Source organism: Anabrus simplex, chromosome 1, assembly GCF_040414725.1.
Source record: "Anabrus simplex isolate iqAnaSimp1 chromosome 1, ASM4041472v1, whole genome shotgun sequence".
Lineage (NCBI taxonomy): Eukaryota > Metazoa > Arthropoda > Insecta > Orthoptera > Tettigoniidae > Anabrus > Anabrus simplex.
Window position 1 is genome coordinate 454195313 of NC_090265.1, and position 19287 is coordinate 454214599.

Below are 19287 nucleotides of genomic sequence, written 5' to 3' on the forward strand. Positions count from 1 at the left end.
ACTCTGGCTCGGTGAGGAAAGCAACGGGAAACTACATCACTCCTCATTTCCCTAGTACGCCTCTTCAGTGATGCCTAGGCCATCTATGACAGCTGACGGCAGAGCTGTTGAGGATCCCACCAGCGGCATCGCTGACGGACTGAACATACGTAATACCACGCGCATTCTCCAAATTCTTAATTTAACGTTCAACAATGGACTGAATACAGCAGTGGGCTTTTAACATAACGCCAGTAATAAGTAATAATTACAGAACGTGATCAGTGTTGCCAGCACAATAAATTGTTTCTCGCTGATGGAAGTCGTTAAATCTACTAGCATCCGTTACTTGGTATAAAATTAAAATTCATTCAATGGCAACAAACCGAATTCGGAACATTTCGCGTTCCGAAGGACTTTTGTTTTGGGACGCAGAACATTTTACGCTAATTTGAGAAAGTTCCGAAAAATCTGGGACGGGTGGCAACACTTTACGGTTTCTGACATAATACAGGTCTTGGCAATTCTATCAATCGATTCCCTAGGGTCGGACGGAAAGAAAACTTGTGGACCAAAAGGCTAGACTAACCCCAGCAGCTGACAGTGATAAGCCGTGCACTTCACACACAAGTCCACTTTCCTATGTCCCGTGTGGGTGGAGCAGTGACTTGCACAAGCTCTTACATCATGGCCTGCTATACGTCACAAGCGATATACTTTCAGATTGTGGTAATAATTCTAACGGATAGCCTTATAGCGTGGACCCTGATTTAGAGAGCGCAGTCAGCCCGAATAACTCATACTTGTATGAATTAGCAGGTTGCGTTGGAAAGTTACACAGAAAGGGCAGCAAAATATCCTATTTACTTAAAGCATCGTATATGTGTTTGTTGTCCAACCCTTGTCCGTTTCTCTACGGGGTCGGGAATGATGCGAGATGCGAGTTTTTTTTACGACCGGATGCCCTCCCTGACGTCGGCTTATCAGAGGAGTTAATGCGATGAAATAAATTACATGATACAGGATAGTAGGAAGGGAGAGGGTGAAGTGCCAACACGAAACCTACTCCTTCGAATAGCAAGGCTTAACGTCACCATCCGACAGACGAATCACCATCAACGTTACATGCCCTCACTATATTGAACACCGCGGAGAGGTTTGGAATTGAAACCAGGCCTTTGGCACTCAATCTAGTGATCAGAAATTGTATACCACCACCTCCCCTACCCGCTAACGGACGTAGCCGTGTTAAAACACCGGATCCCGTGAGATCTCCGAAGGTAAGCAACATTGGGCGTGGTCAAGATGTAGATGGGTTGCCACGCGCTGTTGGTGGGGGTAAGGGAATGGAGGAGCGGAAACGAACTGGCCACCCTACAGTACGTAAACTCCGGCTCAGGCAAAACTCTGCGTAAGTTCGGACTTGCCTTCAGGCAGAATACACTCTTACCCTACCTCACCTACCCTACTGGCCAAGATTCTGATGGTGAATTTTTTTCGAAAAACGGAACTCGAACCGGCTAACCACGGTGTCAGACCAATTAGACTTGAGCCTTAACGATCATGGCCATTAGGCGGACTAGCATTGTCAGTATATGATGTAATTAATAAATTATATTTTCTGGGTATTACATACAGAAAAATACGTCCAAATCGGAACTTGAATAAAAGATTTCCAAAACGATTATTGATCGTCGTGAAAATTGCAAGTATGCTTTGCGTGTTAGTTTCTTTTCATAAACTGATGGAAAATATGCAACACATAATCTGCAGCAGTTCAGAGTAGAAGTAGTAGTATTTTGTGAAGAGACTATCTGAAGCGGCTTTAGCTTACAGCGCTTCGAAAATAAGTTCAACTCCTTCAGTCGGGCTGAGTGGCTCAGACGATAGATGTGCTTCTTTCCCAAGGTAATTAGAGGTGCTCAATTTTAAAATTTGCTTTACATTGCAGCGACACACACAGATCGTATGGCAACGATGGGATAGGAAAACGCTAGGAGTGGGATGGAAGCTACCATGGTCTTAAGGTACAGCCCCAGCATTTACCTCATGTGAAAATAGGAAACCACGGAAAACCATCTTTAGGGCTGCCGACAGTGAGGTTCCTAACTTCCGAATGACCCAATCGCATTGCCAAATCGGTCGGTTGTGAGCAAAGTTTGGTAATCTTCCAACAAATACACTGACCGGCAACATTAATGGATCACTTGAATTTTCAAACGAAAAATGCATGTTGTTGTGGAACATTTGTTTTATTATTTACATTAGTTATTTTCATGAAATGGACCCTCACCGGTGCATAAAATATCAGAATGTGAATATACAATAGACCATATATTCTTCTTCTTCTTCTTCTTCTTCTTCTTCTCCTTCTTCTCCTTCTTCTTCTCCTTCTTCTCCTTCTCCTTCTTCTTTTCTTCCTGTTCTTTTCCCCCACTTTTCTTGGCGTCGGCACTTGTGTGGAGTTGATCCAGTCTTACAGCCGGATTCCCTTTTTGGCGCCAACTCTATACAGTGCTGTATGGAGGAATGTAATCGCTATTACGCCTTTCTGTGGTGGTTGGTAGTGTGGTGTGTTGTATTTAGAGGAAAATAAGCGTATTGAGAACAAAAATACGCAGTCCCAGAACCAGAGGAATTAACCACACGCAAGTAAAATCCACAGCCAGGCCGAAAATCGAACCCGAGACCCTCTGAATCGAAGATGAGTGCGCTGATCATTCAGCCAAGAAGCGAACATTTAACAGACTGTATCATTACTGTAAATTCCGACTGTACAGATATACCAGGGAGTTTTCGATGACGCAGATCATTATCCGACTTCCACCGCGCTAAGTATCACGAGACTTTGAATGGAGAAAGTAAAGTTGTTTGCAGACGGACAAGGGTATGTAATATTCAGGATGAGGAAATTGGACAGAACTACATGGACATGATTAGTAAAAAATTATAAAGCACAGACATTAAGGAGGTTCAGGTATAGAAGGAGAATGGATAGCATAAACGCCACGGTTGCCCCCTTAATAGCCCTAGGCCTGTCCTATTACATCGTCACCATAAGACTTGCCTGTGTCGGTACGACGCAGAATAATTCAACTACGGCTAAATACAAGCATAATAATATCTACCAATGCCCCATAGATCATAAACAGGGATTCAAATAGCCAAAAATCACATTTAAAAATTAAAATGTCTGCCCGGAATTTACGTACGATTTTCAAGGAAGATATTACTAAATAATCATAATTCGTTGTGTGCTAATTAATAACACTAATACCTACAATGAAGACTTACAAGTGCATCCAAAAAGGATTTTATCCTATTTAAATAAGCTCGTAAAAGACAATACTCTCTCCCTCAAAAATTTGGAGTGTTTAGTGCCATACTACTTATATTTCAGAAAAAAAAAAAAAAAAACAACTTCCTTGTAGCTCTTAGGTCTGAAGACTGAACATACATACATACATACATACATACATACATACATACATACATACATACATACATACATACATGATGAAGAACAATTTAGTTTTCGAGGGAGAAGTTCAAAACCACTGCTGATTGAATTTTAAGTATTTTTCCTCAATAAGAACTAACAAAACAAAATAAGAACCATTAAATTAATTCAATGTGGAAGTTTTGAAATGCTAACATTAGAGTGAAGTTGTCCGACTCATTGGCTGAATGGTCAGCAATGAGACCTTCAGTTCAGAGGTACCCGGGTTCGATTCCCGGCCGGGTTGGGGATTTTAATCGCATGTGATTAATTCTTTTGGCTCGGGGACTGGGTGTTTGTGTTTGTCCAAACACTTTCAACATCATATTCAAACAACGCACTACACTACCAACCACCACAGAAACACGCAATAGTGATTACATCCCTCCATGTAGGGTTGGCGCCAGGAAGGTCATCTAGCCACAGAACAGGGCCAAATCCACATGTGCGACACAGTTTGCACCCGCGACCTCACAGTTGTGGAAAAAACGGTGGAAGAAGAAGAAGAAGAAGAAGAAGAAGATTAGTGTAAATTTGCTCAGGTATGAACATCAATCATCAAAAATGCAACGGGTTGGCAGTGCTAATGTCACCATCAGCACAGCGTCCGCTCCAGAATGTATGACGTCATAGGGCAATGAGTTGAGGCTGCCTGCTCAAGATCATCTGATTCTTGAGAGAAAAAAACAAGTCACATTCGGGAATGTAATGTTAGTTGACAGCTGAGAGGGAGTGCCATATTTAAGTAGCCGTTTAAAATACACATTATAGCAGGAACAAACACATATGATACATTTATGGATTCGGGAAAGCTTACTCTATTCAAAGAAGAGAAGAATCAAATTATGATTTTTAAATATTTTCTTCACGTCCAAGTAACCTTTACGTAAACTCCAGGTGGTGCAGTTCTTTTCAGGCTCACTTTGCCAATGGGTGTGACACCGGGGATCGAACCCGGACCTCCGAGGACGACAGCTAATAACGCAAATCGCTATGCCTCGAAGGCGGTCGAACTCGTACCCTCGTATGAGGTGGTGCAGCTCTTTTCAGGCGCACGTCCATTGGAGATGTACCTATTTAACCACTTACCAGACTTCCTGTCAATTGTAACTCTTATTTTTGGCAGTATTGGGAATCGAACCCGGGTCACCGAAGACAGCAGCTCATAGCGCTGACCATTATACTACTGAGGTTAACGATCCCTTTACGAAAGCTGAGAATCACTCTGTTGGTTATATTCTGTGTTGCCCTGAACAAGTGAGAGAGCTTCACGAGAACTAGGTAGCCTCCTGCGTCTAGGTGACGCCAGAGAGTGCGGTAACGGAGACGTAGGTTTCTGACCAGACAGAGGTACTTGCACAAGACAGAATCCACGAACCACCCACACTTTCAATACAGTATGAGTTCACTGTGACGGGCTTTACAAACCAGTTTGACACAGCAGACAATGCAATTTCGTAGAAACATTTACACAACAAAGAGATAGCAATACGACTCGAAAACGCTTCCCAGCAGCGAACTGGACAACTCTCTCAATAGTCGCTAAGACTTGATTACGGTTTTTACTGTCCCTATCGAGTGGAGACTTACCTTGCCAAAGATGTAGTTGCTTGATCTAAAAACCTGCGGGCACTGTGCACTTGAAGTCTGTCAGTTAACTTGCACCAATGTGATGTATATAACAGTTTATTTATAATTAACAGATGAATGTTTGAGAATGAAGTGACAGTGACTTTCATGTTAAGAAAAATCCCAGCATACGGCTGGATTATCTACAGTATGTGTGGAGTGTGGGTTGGTGAATTCAAGGTAAACAAATTTTAGGATGTTTAGAAGTGCGATTTTAACCCATTTATCTTCACAATAATGGGAGTATGACGGCTTCTTAGCTGAATGGAAAGCGTACTCGCCTTACGTTCAGAGGGCCCTGGCTTTGATTTCCTAGCAGACCGGAGATTTTAACTGCATTTGGTTTATTCCTGAGTCTCGGGACTGGTTCGTGTTCGTTCCAACACATTCTTCTTCATCTTCGCACATCAACTATCAACCACTATAGAAACACGCAATAGAGAAAATATTCATCCACATAGGATTGGCGTTAGGAAGGGCATCCGGCCGTGAAACCGGTTCGGATACACATGTGCGACATAGTTCGTACCCATGACTCCGCCTGTACGGGAAAAGCGATTGAAGAAGAAGAAAAATACGGGCATATAATATAGTTATGGGTGACGAGGCGGGAAAATGTGGTGTCTGGTCTTCTAAACTAATTCATTACGATGTTATTAATTTCTTACAATATACCGGTAGCAATGAAGGATGATGGTTCCATATTAATAAAAACAATTAAAATGTAATTAATAAGCATAAACGGGATCTTATTGTCCTCTAGTCTGTGAACCTACCATACAGGTGGTGGTGATTATTGTTTCAAGAGGGGTTCACCTGGGCGACCATCTTCAACCTATGATACAGTTAAAGTTTAAAAGTTCTTTAAAGGAACAAATCGTTGCCAGACGTCCCCTGATATAACCCAGTGTATTAGTAATCTAGTATTTTGTCGCTTTACTCATATTTTTATATCTGTCCTCCACCTTTGAGTGGGGCGGGAATACATCCAATCTGTCCCCTGCTGTCGTAAGAGGAGACTGAAAAATGGGCCTCCTGGGTAGTGTGGGTTGGCGACTACGGGGTTCCTAACTCAGTCTAGCATTATTTCTATTTTCTTCTTCTGCCAGGTTCTACACCTGCATCTTTCCTATTCGACCTTCCTTGTCACCTCTCCCGACGGTATTAGGTTTGCAAGGCCTAGGGAGTCTTCCATGTTCACGCCCGTCGTGACCATTCCTTTACCGGTTCCTTCACACTTTGAAGTGTCAGACCACTTCTATTTTAACTTCTGATTAGCATTAAGAGAGGATGGCTGCCCAGTTGTATTTCCTTTTAAAACAATGATCACCACCGTCTCCACCACAAGTTTGTCCGGTTCCTCGGCAGAATGGTCAGAGTAGCTGTCTTCGGACGGCGGCAAATTGAGATTTGATTCGTAGCGGAAGTATCATTTTTATCCGTACCTGCTTAATTTAACGACCACTTTCAGAGAATATGTTCTCTGTCTTCTGGGTTCACTAGTAAGCACTAGGTGTCATCATGCTCATGAATATTCGTAGTTTTTACAATGAAGCGTTACACATGAGATGACGAGAGATTTGGCACAGTTTCATACATGTGTCAAGTGCAGTTCCCAGGAATTCTAGCGATACAGTGATCAGCATACGTAATGGTTGTGATAGATACATGATGCAGCACTCTTCTCCGAACACTTCACTCAGTCAAGTCACCACTTCGTATCCTCATTGGGTATCAAGGCCACGCATGGTCCTCGAGGCAGACTACTGGCTAGAGAACCCTTCAATCGTCGTGGCAGTCAGTGCCAAACTGGCACAGTTGGAAAACCATACCATCAAATGTTACTGTCAACTAACTTACAAGAAAGGAAGCAAAGTCCTGTTGCCCAGCACGACGAAAAATTAGATTCTCTGCACTCGGGCGACGGTAGGTTCGAGCCAACTGTTGACAGCTATGAAGATAGTTATATATTGTTTTCCATTTCCACACCAGGCAAATTTCGGAGCAATAACTTAGCAGTCGTGTCACGGCCGCTACATTTGAAGTTCACTCAGTCTACACATAGAAATTAATACCAGGTTCATTCCTGGGAGCAAACGCAGCCAGACGTAGACCTGAACATTCTTTCATTCTTTCTCGGACTCAGGGAGGGATTCCTCCTCTATCGCCTCAAGGGCAGTGTCCTGGAGCGTGAGACATTAGGTCGGGGTATACAACTACGGAGGATGACCAGTACCTCACCCAGGCGGCCTCACTGCTATGCTGAACAGGAGCCTTTGGTGGGGGATGGGAAGATTGGAAGGGATAGACAAGGAAGAGGGAAGGAAGCGGCCATGGCCTTAAGTTAGGTACCATCCCGGCATTTGCCTGGAGGAGAAGTGGGAAACCACGGAAAACCACTTCCAGGATCGCCGAGGTGGGAATCGAACCCACCTCTACTGAGTTGACCTCCCGAGGCTGAGCGGACCCCGTTCGAGCCCTCGTACCACTTTTCAAATTTCGTGGCAGAGCCGGGAATCGAACCTGGGCCTCCGGGAGTTGCAGCTAATCACACTAACCACTGCACCACAGAGGCGGACCGAAGTATTCTACCCGACGAAATACCAAGGTTACGGATAGTGGAAGCCTTTAACTTCCACCCCTCCCACGGTCTTCATAGGCCATACGGAAATGGCTTTGTTTTGTGAGTATGCTTTCAGTATTCACTCAGTAATCAGAATATCAAGTGACAACCCAAAGGAGGCCTCACAGAGGAGTGATAACATAATAATGTACTTATCAAATACCTCGTACACACTGACATCATTTTAAGATATGAGTGTACTGCGGGACAGGATCCTTCCTCTACAACAAGTGATACGCCGTTCCGAACGAGGAGAGAATAAATAGTCGGAGTGAAGTAGTAATAATAATGTTATTGTTTTTACGTCCCGCTAACTACTTTTGACGGTATGTGGAGACGCCGAGGTGATGGAAGTTTTTCCAGCTGGAGTTCATTTAAAAGCCAGTAAATCTACCGACACGAGGCAGACGTATTTGCGCACCTTCAAGTACTATCGGACTGAGCCAGGATCAAACCTGCCAAGCTGGAGACAGAAGGCCAGCGCCTCAACCGCCTGAGCCAATCAGCCCGGCGAGAGTAGTAGCTCCTTTCATTGCATTCAACAAAGAAATAACTGTCATACAGTAGTTCATGAGACCTGTCCCCAAATATAACCGTCGGGTATATTTTAATCTCGCAACCCACGAAGATCCTTCATCATAAAAATAAAATATTTTCCGTTGTATTGACGACGTGCCTTGTCAATTACGCGTCGAGTGTCGGCTTCATGATCATAACATAGATCAGGGCCTCTCAAACGCCCAAAATCTCACGCGTGCAAATCGAGGCGCAAGAGCTCCGTGCACTGTGCATCGGTCCCGCTCGGTTCGCCTCGGACCAACGCTTCGTCTCTTGGCTACTCGGCTAAGCTCGGCTCAACTCGGCTCGGATGTGGAGCGCTACGGAGCAAGGGAGGACGAGGGAGACATGCGGAGCGAGCGAGACAGGCGTGGGGAAAGAGAGAGACAGCGCTATTGCTCCAAATCAAGGAGTGGGGGGCTGCACTCTGGTCAACCAAGCGAAGTAGTATTTTGCACCGTGCACAGGCATGCACCTGGTGCATGCACTCTGAGAGGCCCTGACATAGATGATTCGAAATACGAAGGGGAGAAAATGGAAGGATCATAGTTTATTAGCTTCATTAGCCTCGTATTGATAGTTCCAACGATCACAATTGAATGGATGAAAACCATAACAGTATAAGTAGCATTTTGGTCATTCAGAGAAAAAGGCATTTAAACATCTTAACACTCATATAAAGCATGCTATTTGTAGTTATACCACCCATCACTGGGGCGCAGAATATTACCATTATCACTTGTATCTCTTTGCTGGTGAAAAGATACATCCTCCCGGAGTTACATCCTGCACTTAACTCATTTTTTTTTAAAGTCACTTAAACCGTTATGGTTTTCATCCATTCAATTATAAAGCTGGATTTCCCACCTAATCAAACTTTTTACTGTTTTAACAAGTACATACGTGCATGTTTAAAAGGCAAATTTTGGTGAAATTAATAAAATGAGCTAAAATGTTCTTGCTCGATAGCTGCAGTCGCTTAAGTTCGGCCAGTATCCGGTATACGGGAGATAGAGGGTTCGAACCCCACTGTCGGCAGCCCTGAAGATCGTTTTCCGTGGTTTCCCATTTTAACACTAGGCAAATGCTGGGGCTGTACCTTAATTAAGACCACGGACGCTTCCTTCCCACTCCTAGCCCTTTCCTATCCCATCGTCGCCATAAGACCTATCTGTGTCGGTGCGACGTAAAGCAGCTAGCAAAAAATTGTCTTATGAGTTTAATGTCCAATGTTTTGGAGTAATATGGTGCTCGTTTTAACATATAGATGTACAATTCATTAAGAGTGTGTTAATAGAACATCAAGACTACACCAGTGACACTTCACAAATGAACTTTCAGATATAATCTTAGACTCTTACAACTCCAATCTGACGAAAATTTTATCACAATATTGTATTACTTAAACTTAGAAATAAGTCGTCTCAAGCTTGGAAATAAGTAATGTTTAACATTGTATGTTAATTTACCCAAATTAAGGTTCTTCAGCAGCTGAAGATGGTCTATAGTAAAGGCTGAAACTGGTACTGTAAACTGTATTAAATACATCAATATAAATAAAAACGTATTGACAAGGTGGGAAATCAAGCTTTATGATGTCTCAGCCTATCATATAAGGGGGGGGGGGGGAAATTGGATAGAGTTTTAACGTTTAAGGACCTTGGTATAATTTTTGACAGTAAGCTAATGTTCAAAGATCATATTAATACAATAACAAAGAATGCTAACCGAATGCTAGGATTTCTGATAAGAAATTCTAGACCATTTACCCAGCCGTCTGTACTGAATAAATTATACATTACCTTAGTACGGAGCATACTGGAATATTCTGTAATCATTTGGAGCCCGTATACAAAGCAACAAGTGAATGCTATTGAAATTGTACGAAACAAGTTAGTACGTTATCTTTATTTCAAAACTTTTAAAACTTTTTGCCCTTTCGACACATCAACCCGGTTATTAAGGAATTTATTTCTATTTCCTTCATTGAAAATCAGACGGTCCCTAATTTCTATACAAATACTAAGAAAAATTGTAATAGGACGATTTGATTCTATGGATCTGTTAAAACGCATTTCATTCCATGTTCCGCAGACAAGATCACATCAGCACCAATTATTTTATGTTCAAAGGTCAAAAACTTTGCATCAGTCAAATTCACCTTTTGTAAAAATGACAACGCTTTATAACACTATAACCAAAGAAGTCGATATATTCACCGAATCGGATAATGAATTCAATAAGAAACTAAGAGCCTGCCTTTACGATTTGTAAATTTTTAATAATTCCTTCTTTCTGGTACTCACCTTATTTCCCAGTGTACTCATTCGTGTTTTAAGTTTCTTTGTTTTTTTTTATTGTCTTTTGCTTTGTATTACCGTGTGATATCGTAGTGAATTTTTCATTTCCTATAAATTGTAAATGGTATCAGATATAATGTTAATTTTGTTCTTTTTTTCTTTTTTTGTTGATTTTTAACTTTGTTTTCGTTAAACTTTAACTTCATAGATACAGATTGGTAATGAATGTCAAGAAGGTACTTAATTGGGTGTAAAACCTGTGTACTTTCAGATAAATAAATAAATAAATAAATAAATAAATAAATAAATAAATAAATAAATAAATAAATAAATAAAATAAATAAAATAAATAAATAAATAAATGTGATAATGGAAGAATTCACAACATGCCACGTTTGGAGACAATCAAGAAAAAGGAACTTTATAATATAAAATGGTTAATGAAAGGATGATAAAGAAATAAGCATACTCAGAACAATCCTGGTTTCAAGGTAATGGACAGACACTCAAGAAAAAATGAGCGTATAATACTGTTTAAGTTCCTCGTAGGTACACTTTTCTCAGGAACTACTGAACCTACAAATATAATGTTTGTTGTGGGCATCTGCAGGGCATCGTAATATAAACAGTTGCGTAGCTGATGACTGTTTTGAGTTGTATACAAACTAGCCTACAATTATGTAAGTTGTGGTACACAGCAGCAACAATTCGCATTGCCAGCCAAGTTTCTCACTCGTAAAGTAATCAGTCATTTAACATCTATTGCCGATAAGCACCGCAGTTGCAGAATTGGTAAGGTATGATATTTTGTTTCTCATACGAACTTAAATACTACTCTTCATTTTCATGTCCATCGTTAACACCATTTTGACGCTATCCATATCTAATTATAATAGATTGTAATTTTGTTGGGTGAATTCGATCATGCAAGTTTAAAAGAAGTTTCTAGGACGAACTCGAAAATATATCCTACCACAACCTTTCGAACAATTTGTGCTTTCTCTGCTTCAGGAGCACGTTCATTTTCCAGAAAGTAAATATTACTATCAACAGCTTCCTTTCTTAAAATGTCATTTCATGTGTATCATCTACAACGCTGCCTATAAAATACTTACCCCTCCTTTTTGTAAGAAATTTTACGATGGCGAGATAATTTACTTTTAATTGTGAACTTTTTTTCCTTGTCAACTCTTTCCCTTTTTTTATTTGCCTCATGTTCCTTTATATCACGGTTACATAACGTGGATGTAGAAGTAGAAGGCGTGGTGTAATATCATAAATGATTACGATACTGAGTAATCCTCCTTAATGTTGACAGACCGAGCTCGATAGCTACAGTTGCTTAAGTGCAGCCAGTATCCGGTATTCGGGAGATAGTAGGCTCGAACCCCACTGTCGGCAGCCCTGAAGAGGGTTTTCCGTGGTTTCCCATTTTTCACACCAGGCAAATGCTTGGGCTGTACCTTAATTAAGGCCACGGCCGCTTCCTTCCCACTCCTAGCCCTTTCCTGTCCCATCGTCGCCGTAAGACCTATCTGTGTCGGTGCGACGTAAAGCAACTAGCAAAAAATAATAATGTTGACAGTATTTTTTTCAGTTGTAAGTCGTGGAATTTAGGTTTGTTTCGGTATCATTCATAATTCAAATGTTTTCTATAGCACCACTGTTAGAATTAAGTGCATTGTACTATTTTTACACATTAAGACATTTATAACATTTGATACTATGTTATAAATAACCTATTTTCAAAACTGTAAAAAGTGACTGGATACAAACATTGCTAGATTGATTCCGTTTGTATATGCAAAATAAGTTAGTGGTCGGATCCGTCCCACCTTGTGAGGTGAAACCGAACAACAATTAAATTTAAATGATAGGTGAAAACACGAACAAAATACAAATTCATTTGTGGATCTAACATCATATTCAGAAATGGAAATCTCATTTGTAAATGTTCCAAATTCTTGACGAGGAATCGAACCCACGTCATTGCGGCTAATCATGCACATCTACACCATCTCGACTAGGCAGCCTCCATCGCCTTAGTGCATTTGGTCTATATACATATGGTCTATACTAATAAAACTGGAGAAAGCAAGTAAGCCTGCATTATTACGTGGTTGTTAATAGCGTGGTCATAGCCATGGGGCTTCAAATTTCAGCGCAATTCAAATGAGAGGGTATGATATTTTATTTCAAAATTCCACATGCATTGGCCAAGATTCGAATTGTGACTGCCTTGGCAAGACTCCAGAGACGAAGTCGCACAATTATCATTCCCCACACTGAGAAAACGCTAATGTGTTCTTGAAGATGCCAGCTTGGATTAAGATTCCATCTGCTCCTAGAGAAACATAATTTCGTACAGTTTTGTCCTGGATACACTAAACGTTATTACGCGTGAGTGACCTCTAAATATACATAGGAAGTTAAGGTACTCCACACACACACAATGCGCTGCGACCCTGGCATGCTGTAATACTTAAGGCTTAGGATAACCTCAATTCTTCAAGAACAAACAGTGTTGTTCATCTAGGGTAGGGAGGATGGTATGGAGATTATGAGGCGCAATCTCACAGCTGTTCGACATGGTCTGCTGTCAACTAACCACTGAGGAATGCGAGGACAAAATGTCTAACCAAGACCTCGTCATAATAATGAAGAAAATGGCTCAGCAGGGTACACTTAAAAAATAGGTGTACTTACAATGACTCGTCAAAAATCTCTTGGAGAAGTGCTGCTTGAGAAATAAAAATGGCTGTTGAGGCTATTAGAAAAACTGGCACTGAATAATCAGTGAAATAAAATGCTGGAAAGGTTATCGCATGATACAGATAGCTTTCTTTCATATTACTTTAATCTGATAATATGTGATAGACGTCAGATCTTCGTATATTATACTGACTAGAGTACTGTGTCACAAACACAGATAATGTTCAAATGGCAGTGTTAAGTTATTTCGTCCTTCGTTTACACTGAACAATCCTGAGAATCCGTAGTTTTACAAGAAGAATTTTCTCTTTAATAAGGTGTACTTTCATCCCTTTGGAAATAATTCAAATGAGTATCAATTTATAACTTCGATTAATGCTTTTAACAGAAGAAAATGGCATGCGACAATTACATTAAGTTTAGCAAGGAGCAAGTGTTTGGCAAACATGGTTCAAAATTAAGTAATGTTCCTCCGTTCATTTGCATGTCGAATTAAGTTATATCAATTAAATAATTATTAAAATATTTACATAACACTTACGAAGGTCTGGCTCCTTGGCAAAATGATGAGCATAATGTTTACAGTTTAGAGGGGCCAAGATTCGATTTGTAGCCGGGTCGAGGATTTCAAATCGTTTCGTAGAATTATCTTGCCTAGAAATTCAGTGATTGACACAAAACAATCTCTTAATTCACACATAAGACATCACAGTACCGGCCATCGCAGAAAAGTCAATACTTCCCTGGTTCGCATCGGGAAGGGTATCAGGTCGAAAAATCGGGCTTAATCTGCATACAGTGTCGACCCCATGTAACAGGTAATAGACTCTTTAAGAAATATTCTTGGGTAAATAATAATAATAATAATAATAATAATAATAATAATAATAATAATAATAATAATAATAAGTAGAAGAAGAAGAATATAGCCTACACATGCAATAGCCAGTTGCTTCTTTCTTTGCCTAGTCAAAATAATCTTAAAAATGCCAGAGGGCCTAGGAAATATAAGTTTGCACGCAGATAGCCCCTAGCTCGCTTGGGTTTAGTAATACTCGGTAACTGATTCTCACGGGACCATGAAAAAAAAACCAGTTTCCCGGAAGGAAATTAAATTGTAAAAGAAGCAATTCCCATTACAGATATGGCGGTTTCAAAACTGAATTTTAAAATTCTCAAAGACCATAAGGCCAAATAAACTAAGTTTGCATCAAACAGTCCCTACAGGAATACTTGATGGGCGAACATTCTCGCAGGGAACCCAACATAGAGGGATGGTTCTGAAAAAAGAAATGGGAAAATACACTATATCCACTGTCACATTGACTGACCGTCCACGCTCAAACGGCATCATATTCGAGACCTACTGGCTATTTTGGACCGTTGGAGGGACTACTACAAGATTATATACAATGAAAAATTTCCACGGCAACAGATTCCTTTGATGCAGTTGCTGGACCTGTAATGCCAATTGATATCCAGGAAGTATCATAAGCTTTGTGTAAGATGAAAAATGGCAAAGCAACTAGACCAGACTGCATACTATCCGAAGCCTGAAAGATACTTGGCCAAAGCGGAGTTGAAGTCATTGTGGCCCTTTCCAATTGCATTATTTGACGAAGGATACGACCCGAATCTCTGGCTGTCGAGCACTACCAAACCGATCTGGAAGAATACAGGTGACGTTGACACCCAATCTGCCTACTCTGTCACTCGTTAAACATCTCTGAGGAGTTACAGATGTTCGACTACGCGACATTGTCCAGATCTCTCCAGACTGATGTGGCTTCCTTAAGGGGTTTAGTACAATAGATACGGTTCATGCAGTCCGCCTACTCATAGAGAAGCCAGAGAAGGAAGACCTGACCAATATATCTGATCTTTCTGAATCTGGAGAAAGCTTTCTATAGGGTGCCACATGAACGTATCTGGAGGGCACTCCGAGCATATGAAGTCCCAGAAGTCTATATCCGATGGGTCTAAATTCTGTACCAGGATGTCACAAGTACGGTTCGTTGTCCAGCAGGAACTTCGCCTTAATTTCTAATCAGTGTTGGGGTCCACCAATGATCTGCGTATTCGCCTATGCTGTTCATTATGTGCATGGACTCAGTAATGCCAGACATCCAAATACCTCATCCATGGACGATTTGATAAGCTCACAACATGTTTCTTGTGGATAAGACCTGTAAGAGCTTAGAAGAAAGGACGCAGAGCTAGAATGACTGCATGAGCTAAAATGGTCGGCGGCTAAACATTATGAAAACTGACTACCTTGACTATGATCCACAAACAGATGACACAATGAAGGTTAACGGTCAAAATCTCGATAAAACCACCCACTTTAAATACCTCGGTTCCTACATCAGCTCAGATGATGAAACTCTTCTTCATGCTCGAACTCGAGTAAACTCAGGGTGGTTGAAATGGAGCCGAGTCGCAGGAATTATCTGCGACAAGATGCTTCCTTGTTGTTTAAAGGTGCCTAACATCTAGATTATCGGCTTTCTGCGACAAAAAAGAATACCCGATTATCTCAAGGGAAAATCCATTGTTAGATAAATTGCACTCTGTGGCTCACAATTCTGGCCAGCCTCAATACAAGAGCAAGCCCTCCATGGAATGGAAATGAAAATGCTCCGTTGATCGTTAGGCCATACGAAACTTAACCACGCCAGAAATGACAATGTCAGGTAACGGATGGGAGTTGCATCAATTTCGGACAAGATGCGAAACGTTCGCCTCAGATTGTATTGTTACGTGCCAGCCGTGTGGTAGCACCTTTCGGCACTTTCTGGAAGGGGCTAGTGAGTTAGACGACCGGGAAACTCCCAGCCGGCCTGTGGAGTGGGGGCAAGCGTTTCCGTTTAGTGTTCTCGTCGGTTGGCTTAGTTTCAGGAAGATGCAACGAGAATATTCCGTATCTAGCCACGGCGCGAATATTCTGGTACACTTCACCCGAGCTATAAAACAGGGAGGCTAGCCGTGGACAGTTAGTCATTTTTGGACTCGGGATCAGTGTTGGACTCCGTGGTGGAGCCTCAATGTGTTTGGGTTCGGTGGCTGGACTGAGGGTGACACAGTTATTGGCTGTCGAGGTATGAACGAGGAACTGTTGTTGCGTCGGAGTGTTCAGCGAGTAGCTGGACTGAAGACGGCGTACGGTACAGAAGACTTGTACTGCCTCAAAATAGTCGCTGTTGAATGCTGTTGAGCTTTTGCTGTTTAGTTCTTCACTGCATGTGACTGTCCGAATTACTGGACTGTCTCAGGACTGTCTTGTGTGTTATGTAGCCAGTAGCATTGTGTTTAAACCCAGCGGTCTGCACGCAACTGCTGTATGGGGTGACTAAACTTGGAGAAGCACTTTTAAACTACTCACTCGAGGCTGAATGAATCCTGTCTTACTGTGATAACGAAATTATCTTAAATTACTGGCACATCAAGGCATCGGACCCATAATTTTTCAGAGGGTAAATCAAAACAATTGACGATCATCTCTCGCACGTCACTATCTGGTAAACACAGCATTAAACAACGACTTGCTTATCTGTCCACCAGTGTCATTCATAACAGTGATGCATGATATTTTTATCAGTTAGCACGAGATTAGTGAACTGCATTCAGGGGTGCTTAAAGTTCAGACTTGAAATGGCGTAACTTATGGATTTTAGTGGCGGGGGTGTCCGAAGACAAGTTCGGCTCGCCAGATGCAGGGCTTTTGATTTGTGTGTCGTGATGAAGACGAAATGAAGATGAAGACGACACATACACCCAGCCCCCTTGCCAGCGGAATTAACGAATTAGGTTAAAATTACCGACCCTGCCAGGAATCGAACCTGGGATCCCTGTGACAAAAGGCCAGCACGCTAACCATTTAGCCATGGAGCCGGACAGTTTGCACTTGAAGAGCCTTTACTACCAGTAAAGAGAACAGTTTTGAACTGTCTGATGAACTATGACCATATCCAGAAATCCCAATGGCAATGAAAAGAGAATATTTCACCTCTTTATTTTCACAACAGAATTCCAATTTCTCTGCTATATGGTATAGTAAAATGAAAAGTCGAAACTGACATAAAGGCAGCCAAAGAGGCGTCGAATTAAACTGTCTGCAGCACGATTATTATTATTATTATTATTATTATTATTAATGTATCAAATGCCAGGGAACGTTCCTATCTTTTTATGGATATTTCTTGTTATGAACGACTATAGTATAGAATAGTTACATCTTCATAAATCACAACTCAAAGCCATGAGGGTGCCAGGAGCTCCACGGGTTCACCAATCAAATAAAATAGGAGTATTTAATGCGACACTGTATAAAGGTGGTCTAGGTCATTAACATAACTGTTACGTATCAGGTATCCGGTGACAAGTTTGGAAAGATGTTGACCTACAATTAGTAAACGGAAGATCCCAGCTCAGACCAACAAGAGTAACAGGAGTTAAAAGGTGACAGTGTCCCGCTGGCAGAATCAAAAGAATTTCATTGGTACAAAATTCGTTACCACGAAGACAATTAAATTAATTTCATAATCACACTCTTGAGCAATTCTGGGCTTTATTTGTAAGAGATGTCACAGTCGTTAAATACGATTAGATGCACTCGTTCCGAAGAATGGTTGACACCAGGTGAAGAATTACCACCTGGGAGAAATGGAGTACTTGGAGATCACTGAACAGATTACGGGTAGGCGTGACAAGATGTAAAAGCAACCTGCAGAAGTGGGGTTTTAACATCGAGTCATCATTGTGTGAGTGGGGTGCAATCCAGACGACGTCTCATTTGTTGCAGTGTAGTAGGTGCCCTAAAACATGCACAGTACAAGATCTACTTCAGGCACTGGATGTCGCCAATTTCTGGCCAACAGTAGTATAGACTTTTTCAAGTGTGACTTTGTATATAATGTATATAATTCAGTAAGAGTATTATATGTATTTATAGTATTAATGCTTCTGATACGAATAAATAAATAAAATAAATACGATTACACATGAAAGCAATATAATGAAGATATTTTAATTAATTAAAGACATTTCACAGACATACGAAGCAAAAAAACCGTAACAGGCATAATGATGGGTTATGTCACACACATATTTTATCGCATACACATCACATCAATATAATAATGTCCGACTCGTTGGCTGAATGGTCAGCGTACCGGCCTTCGGTTCAGAGGGTCCCGGGTTCGATTCCCGGCCGGGTCGGGGATTTTAACCTTGATTGGTTAATTCCAATGGCCCGGGGGCTGGGTGTTTGTGCTGTTCCCAACATTCCTGCAACTCACACACCACACATAACACTATCCTCCACTACAATAACACGCAGTTACCTACACACGGCAGATGCCGCCCACCCTCATCGGAGGGTCTGCCTTACAAGGGCTGCACTCGGCTAGAAATAGCCACACGAAATTATTATTAATATAATAATAATAATAATAATAATAATAATAATAATAATAATAATAATAATAAGGAAGAAAGAAAGGATGAAAAGATACTGGCAGAGATTGAAGACAGAGAAGGCTAAACATACTGCAAAGATTGTCAAACGTGGTCCTTAAACGGCCGAAACGAAATTTAAAATAATAATAATAATAATAATAATAATAATAATAATAATAATAATAATAATAATAATAATAATAATAATAATAATAACTAAATAAATCTTTCACTTTTTTGATTCAAACCCCAAAACCACGATTCCCAGGTTTGGAAATACCAAAGAAGACCTGCAAATGCTACATATCTCAGCTGAAGACGCCATTAACAGAGATCTTTTCCGCAAGAAAATATTGACGAACGGGCTAAACCGAGACGAGCAACCGAAGAGAAGACACGGTGTCCCTTGGACAGAGGAGCGTAAGCAGGCCCACTCACATAGAATGAGGGAAATTTGGGCTCTAAAGAAGGCCAAGTTCAGTGCCAAATGCAACAAGACTTAACGTGGTCCTTGATGGCCCCAGGGAATT

The 19287-nt window shown here is 41.1% G+C and overlaps 1 protein-coding gene across 2 annotated transcripts in view; it reads right to left on the bottom strand.

Annotated features, from left to right (window-relative positions):
- The window catches only part of Lmpt (Limpet), a 1284547-nt gene that overhangs the window by 952698 nt on the left and 312562 nt on the right, over nt 1–19287 (bottom strand). The gene's annotated exons all lie outside the window — the stretch shown is intronic.